This window comes from Centruroides sculpturatus, unplaced genomic scaffold (assembly GCF_000671375.1).
Source record: "Centruroides sculpturatus isolate CEXI.00-Female unplaced genomic scaffold, Cexi_2.0 scaffold171, whole genome shotgun sequence".
NCBI classification, from domain to species: domain Eukaryota; kingdom Metazoa; phylum Arthropoda; class Arachnida; order Scorpiones; family Buthidae; genus Centruroides; species Centruroides sculpturatus.
Genome location: NW_019384470.1, coordinates 15,821 through 23,658, shown reverse-complemented (window position 1 = coordinate 23,658; position 7,838 = coordinate 15,821). Strand labels below are relative to the sequence as shown.

At 32.0% G+C, this 7,838-nt stretch overlaps 1 pseudogene; it reads left to right on the top strand.

Moving 5' to 3' along the window:
• The first annotated feature begins 1,464 nt into the window (after positions 1–1,464).
• Positions 1,465–7,838, top strand: part of LOC111621122 — a 10,745-nt pseudogene continuing 4,371 nt past the window's right edge.

Sequence of the window (7,838 nt, the reverse complement as noted above, 5' to 3'; positions counted from 1 at the left end):
AGTGATACCCCGAACTTACGCGATAGGTGGGACCGAGAGATAACCGCGTAAGTCAAATTCGCGCAAGTCGGGGTATAATTTCGCAATTTGTGTAAAATCCAAGTCTGATGTATGTAAGGTAATAAATGTTCCCGTTAATCTTATCTCGTCTTTTGGTTCATTCGCGGTTGCAAGAAATCACATACAGTCTCTCAAGTCTCCGTAGATATAATAAACACAGAAATAAATAACACAAAATAAATTGTAAGTATTCGTCGATTCCGCGCGACACATCCGAACATGTAAACTGAACAATAGTGTGGAGAGAGTGAGTAATCAAGAGTTGCATGGTGCTCAAACAAAAGACGAATCCACGAGATTTGAAAATCGCGTAACTCCGGGTTTGCTTAAGTCGGGGTAGCGTAAGTCGAGGTATTACTGTATTTGCATTTGTTTAACATTGTTCTCACACATTTCACTGGAAAATTGAATGTATTTAAATACAAAATATTCGTGTGCAGTAAAATTTAACTTTAAAATTCACAAGTAATATTTGACAAATATGATATGTTTTTAAAAAAGTATCTACTTCCCCTTTATTTATTCTGTTATTATATGCAGCAAATAGCATTATACGTATAAAAATATATGAATTTATAAAAGCAATAATAATTATAAAATACAGCTCTCCCTTTATAATCTGACAGGTATGAGACCAAAAGGGTGTTGGATTACCAAAACGGCAAAAGTGTCCGGGTTATCGAAAATAATTACATATTTTGCATTGTTTTGCTAGCAGTAGCTTACAATATTCCCTACTCCAACTGTTCGAACAAAACTGCTCACAGAAAGCAGGAAATGTATGTCGTCGTGTAAGAATTCGATGGGAAGATTCGCGTCGCGATACGCTTCTATACACGTAACAGGGACGAATACCATGAAGGGAGGTGCGTCGGACTACTGAGCATGTCGGATAAAAAAGTCGGACTATAAAGGGAAACCTGTATCTGTTAAATTTCAGTTAAAGTTCTCTTTTTTGAATATATTAAAGCAATCTTGTTCCTAATAAAAGAAAACATCAACTAGAAAAGACAAATAATTTTATGTTGTCCTGTAAGCAAGTAATTATTTATTATATGTAATATTACAATACAATATTCAAAAATTTTCATAATAATTATTAAATATTAATACTAACTTAAATAAGATGTTTTTGAAAAATAAACGATTAGAGAATATTTATTATGATAATCCGGTCATCAGGTCGAAAAATTAACCCGCGGCACTGTATATTAACATTCGAAAATATTTATTTATAGTAAATTTTTAATTAGATATTATTGCTAGTAAGTAGAGTTGAAGTAAAATATCATTGGAAATTTGATGCTTAATCATACCGATAAAAATATCGGCAAAAATGGAAGCTTCTTTCATCTGGAATTACAGACGGCGCCACTGGATTTATTCAAATTTGAAAAACGTTCCGTTACAACCCAATCGTTAAGAGACGTTTGAGTAAACGACAAGAAAGAAGACGAGAGATGTTTTGTGTTATTAATTTATTTTGGAGTAGGAAATTGTTCCGAGGAGAAATGGAAGAAAAGTTCACGGCCATTCAAAGGTAAAACTTTATAATTAGACCGTCGGGCGCTGTTTTAATTATTGATTAAAAGACAATGGAACAAGTTGGTTGTTGCAATAGAGAATTCTTTGATACGCCTACAGAAATATTTTTAAAAATTTATAAAAATCCATAACGGGTTTAAAAGCGGAGTGTTTTTTAACTAAATTCTTATTTTACAGATTATTTTAATGACTTCCGCATATTTCAGTATAAATTTATTAACTTGCAATATGAAAAGAATTGAAGACCTATAAATACCAACTGTCGTCCCTCAATTCTTTCTTATTATCCAGAACGGAGTTAGATGAAAGACGACAGCATATATGGAATCCTTAGAGGCAGGAGGTTTCCTCTAAGGATTACCTGTATATGAAATTCCGCTGCAAACCGGAAGTTACGCTATTTTGATTCAAAAGTTTTTCCCCGAAACCAGTTATAGATGATCGGCACGACTCTATTGTTAAAAGAAAAGAATGATGTACGGAAGCACTGCTAATTGCACGTGAGCGTATATTTTAAATGTAGTAAATTATCAATACGATAAAAATCTGCAGCCCGGCATTGTGACCGTGTGATAATATATCAACCCTCATTATTAATCATTTTAAATAATTATAGTTTAAAAGTGTTTATCCCTTTCTAATAATATTCGAATGAAATATTTTTCGAATTTCAATTGCAAATTTCAAAAAAACACAGAAATGAAAGCAACTGGAATTTAAATATTAGATGGTGACACTTATTTTTTCCACTGAATTGACAGGTCATATACAGAAAAAGTAGCAAATGCCCATTCAGATAGACAAGTGGTAAACTGTATTTTAATTAATTATTGAATGGATTCTAACTTCTTTCCTGATGAAACAAATCTTTTTGAAGGAATCGTGAAAGATTTGATTCATTTACGTGCCGTCTTTGGTTCTGTCAGAACTGAAAAGAAAAGAAGAAAACAATAAATAGCTTTAACACGCAACACTTCGCTCGTTACTACTGACGTCTTTTCGTTGTCTTTCGTGTAGAGAAAAGTCGAGGATAGTTTTATTNGTGACCGTGTGATAATATATCAACCCTCATTATTAATCATTTTAAATAATTATAGTTTAAAAGTGTTTATCCCTTTCTAATAATATTCGAATGAAATATTTTTCGAATTTCAATTGCAAATTTCAAAAAAACACAGAAATGAAAGCAACTGGAATTTAAATATTAGATGGTGACACTTATTTTTTCCACTGAATTGACAGGTCATATACAGAAAAAGTAGCAAATGCCCATTCAGATAGACAAGTGGTAAACTGTATTTTAATTAATTATTGAATGGATTCTAACTTCTTTCCTGATGAAACAAATCTTTTTGAAGGAATCGTGAAAGATTTGATTCATTTACGTACCATCATTGGTTCTGCCAGAACTGAAAACAAAACAAGAAACAACAATAAATAGCTTTAACACGCAACACTTCGCTCGTTACTACTGACGTCTTTTCGTTGTCTTTCGTGTAGAGAAAAGTCGAGGATAGTTTTATTTTACTCTATTGATACCTCACAATTCTTTGCGTATGCGAAGACAGAGTGATAATTCTGTTGTACTTTCTTCTGTACGACACAGTGAACAGAAGCTTATGGAATTCTCATGCAAAAATGGATTTGTCTTTCATCATTTCTTTGATAGTCGTCACTTTATTTCAACATTCAAGAAATTAAAGTAATGATTTATAGAGCTGATCTGAAAAAATCTCGTTCATGATTACGTTAGAAAGAAAAAGAAGGAAGATTTCCTAAGTCGCTGAAGACGATTTCTCGGGTAACATTTCTTTATCTATCGAATGGCCCTAGAGTTTGGTTTGTGGAATGTGCTAACAAGTATTGAAAGTGCTTTACGTTTTTCTGTTGAATGAAGTTTCTTGACTTATTGTAAACAAAAGTAAGTAAATCTTTCATTTTTTCTTAGGCATTGTTAAAATTACAATTTTTAGAAAAAGGTTAGAAATGGTTGTTTTTAAAATTTCAAATTCTTTAATCAAAGCTGTGAAATATAAAAATAAAAGCAAAGGATCTTCGTAAAATACAGTATTATATGAACTACTTGTTTTTGAACATAGCAGATAAAACTATTTTAAATATCTTATTAATACTTAATCGATGCATTTCACATGTGTATGTATTCCTGTTTAAGAAAATTAACTTAAAAACGTTTATTTTTCAGATCTTAAACCCAGCTTGAATTTTTTGGCGTGACGTGTCCAAGAAAGAATTTCTAAAATTATTTAATTTGAAATATTTCATTTGTTTTATAAAATAATGAAAGACGTCATTCTCGAATATGATTTTCATTCAAAACTTTATTTTCAGATTCACTATTAAGCAATAAAGAGAAGAGAAACAAATGAAGAATTGTTTCCAGGAAAAAGGATAAGTCGAGGAATGCGTTTAACTTCTATTTACAGAAGACTTAATTGAAGGCAGTGATAAGAAATTATACGAGAATATGAAAAAAGGAAGAGTATTGAAAGAATATGAAAAGGAAGAATAGAAAGGAAGAAAAAGAAGAATAAGAGGAGAAACAGAAATGAAATGAAGATATTTTAAATAATTTCCAAATATGTTATTTTTTAAAATACTTTTCATATAACTTGTTTTGAGATAAATGTATAAATTACATTAATTTGTGATAGTATGTGTATACTGCTTGGAAATATTTGCAAATACTGGTGTAAGCGGTTTACGTATGATTTATTATTTGACGTGGGGTGGTCTAGTTAGTTGTAAGGTTTTTCGTTTAAAGAATCTTGCTAGTTTCTATCTGCAGACACACTCTAACAATACTTTAAAATCAGCGATTAATTGTAGATATGTACATATTCGATTAGCAATGAAGTGAAGAGAGTTTCGGTTTTAATGCTCTTCCGATATTTTACAGGTTTAAACAATCAGAAATCAATAAATGGGAAGTATCGATGTGGCAGTTGCGAGAAAGAATTTGTTTCGAAAAATGGGTTAAAATATCATCGAAGGATTCACACTGGAGAGAATCTCTTTTCCTGTAATCACTGCAAACAATGTTTTACAATAAAAGGAAATCTGATTCGACATCTCCGAACTCACACGGGGGAGAAACCATTTTCTTGCTCACACGGGGGAGAAACCATTCTCATTGCAAACGAAGTTTTACGCAAAAATCTCATCTGATAAAACATCTTCGTTCTCACACCGGAGAGAAATCCTTTATTTGTGATCATTGCGAGCAACGTTTTTCACATAAAGGAAATCTGATTCGACATCTTCAAACTCACACGGGGGAGAAGCCATTTTGTTGCGACCATTCGTCTTCACACCGGAGAGAAACCATTCTCGTGTAATCATTGCTTACAAAAATTTCGTGTTAAAGCTTCTTTAATGTATCATATTATTAAACATCATAATAGTAACGAATATTGACTTGTGGAAATGATTTTATTAACTTTCTTCGAAAAATATGTAATACTCGTATTTTAGATATTATTGAACATGAAACAACAAATTTCTGAAGTTTGACTTTTTTCTTTTGTAACTTTCATTTTGTGCATAGAACAATTGATTTTATGTACCGAAAAAAATATGGTTTTTAGAATAAATACAAATTTCATTGATTAGAAAGCAATATGTTTATTTTTACTTGTTTACGTACGTGTCATTTATTTAGGGCGATAACATTCATTTCTATTATTTACGGAAAATTCGTTTATTGTTAGAAGTGTATTCAGAAACATGACAAGTGGTTGTGTTTGCACGAAGATCAATTATTGTCACTCGCTTTATTAAGAAAGAAAATAGAATAAGTGAATTTTACCGTAAATGTCGTTTTTTTTAAATCATAAACAGTAAAAATTCATAATAACGAAAACTTTTCATTTGAAAAATAGATATATCACACAGACAACCAATTTCTAAACGTTGTATATGTTATGGACAAAGTGATTAATACGGGCCTTATGAATAATGTCCGGGCATTATGAATAATGACCAACAAAATCGGGTATTGTAATAAATTTCAATAATTTATCAAATTGACAGGTCATTTTGAATACTGCTACCACCTAGTCGGGCAAAGTGATAATAATACGTTGAGGAGTGATCAGCCGACATATGTTAGCCAATCAGAACTTACATCTTACTTGCTCACGCGTATTGCATTTAGTACCGAATTTTAAATTTATGTGACCAGTAGTTAATCTTTTTTGTTTGACAAAAGTAACGATCATGGAGGAATCATTAAGTGATATGAATAATCGCTTCAACAACAGATTAAACGAGTTAACCCTTAACTGGTATCGTAAATTTTTCAAACGTAACTGGTATCATGGGGGCTGCGTGGCCCCCAAGCAAAATTTGCCTTTAGAGAGCAAGTTTAACAATGTGACAGTTCAAAAGTGCATAAATGCTAAATGGAACCCTTCTTTAGTATAATCAACTTTTATTTATTTATATAATTTTCTTTACTTAATTATTACAAGAGATCACAAAATTGTTACAACTTTTGGTGTATGCTTTTTTTAACAATACAAAAATCTACTCTATTTAAGTTTTCACCAAAGATATTTTTCTTTTTCTTATTCTTAAGAAACTAATCTTATTAAAAAGTATCTCTTATAGCTTCATTTGTTAAAAAACCACAGGTAATATAATCAGTTCTATTTTTAAGACTCAGGAACATTTTAACGCGATTACGTAGTTCAGTCTTGAGAGTTATCACATAGTATTTTTGTGTACTATGCACTTTGCAAATAAATTTCAAACAACTGTTGCACTTAGTAGCATATTTACCATTTTTTTTAGCACAAAATGACAACATACTCTTTTCAGGAGATTTCGGCTTGATCTAGCAATTTGTATAATATTATCACCTATTAGCAGTTCAAATGATTCTTTGGTAGTCATTTTAAAGTTTTGATGCAAGATTGAGATATCTATGCAAAATAATTGTAAAAATAAAAAAAAAAAAAAAAAACTCATTTCCACAAAAAACCAACGTAACTGGTATGGTGGGGGCTGCGCGGCCCCCAGAAGGTACGTAGCTCCATCCTTGTAAGTGCTACAGGGCCGAACATTTGGCACTCGCTAAGAGTCGCGACGTAATGAGATTACATAAAATAGCAGCTGCGCACGATATTTAGATATTTAGAAATTCGTAAAAATATGACGCGTGGGGGCCGCGCGGCCCCCAAGAAACCAGTTAAGGGTTAAAAACCAAAACGGCTGAAGAAGTAGCATATGTTCTTTTAGATATTTTTACAATTTTCAGTGCACCGAGTATTCTACAAAGCGATAATGGCAGAAAACTCTCCAATAATATTATCAAAGAAATGTGTAATATGTGGTCCGAGTTAAAAATGGTGCATGGAAAGCCCAGGCACTCACAATGTCTGGGTTCAGTAGAAAGATGTAATCAAGATGTAGAAATATGCTTAGTTCTTGGTTGGAGATTAACAATACTAACAAATGGTCGGAAGGATTAGGTTTTCTACTACTGATGAAAAATCGAGTGAATCATACTGGTATAAACTGCAGCCCCTAAGAGGCCATGTTTGGAGCAAAGTTAAAAGTTGGACTAAAGAATTTTATACCCAACGAATCGTTGTTCACGTTAATACGGAAGAGGATCTACAGAGACTTTTTAGAACTATCAACGAAGTAAGTCAAAGTTGCTCAAACTCTGAAAGTCCGGGTATCGTCCAAGAAAACATTATGAAATATTATCTGATAATGCCACCCTTACATTGCAATATAACTGATGAAGTTCAAAGATATACATCGTCTTCACGTGAAAAAATCTAAACCAGGATGTTATTAGTATTACAGAATTGGTGAATGAAGAAGAAACAATCCAAACAATTGATCCAAAAATAGAAGAAAAAATAAGAAGTAGGTCTAAAACAAGGGCTTTGTTTAATCTTAAAAAGCAAGCAGAAAAAATGATTAATACATCAAATTCCAAATACACAGCAGCTATTGTTGATGATACAGTGAGAATTCGTGTACCTGATGTAGATCGAGCCCGCAGTAATGGAAAAAATATTTTAGGTGTCGTTGTTGCGGTTAAAGATAAAAACCTTTACAAACTGGGTACCAAACATGGCATATTAAATCTATTATATTCCAGAAACCAATTTACTGTTTGTAAAGAAAACTTTATTTCTGTTGGAGATGTACCGGGTGCAGAAATTTCGCTTAGAGAATGTGCAAGAATGTCATCAATT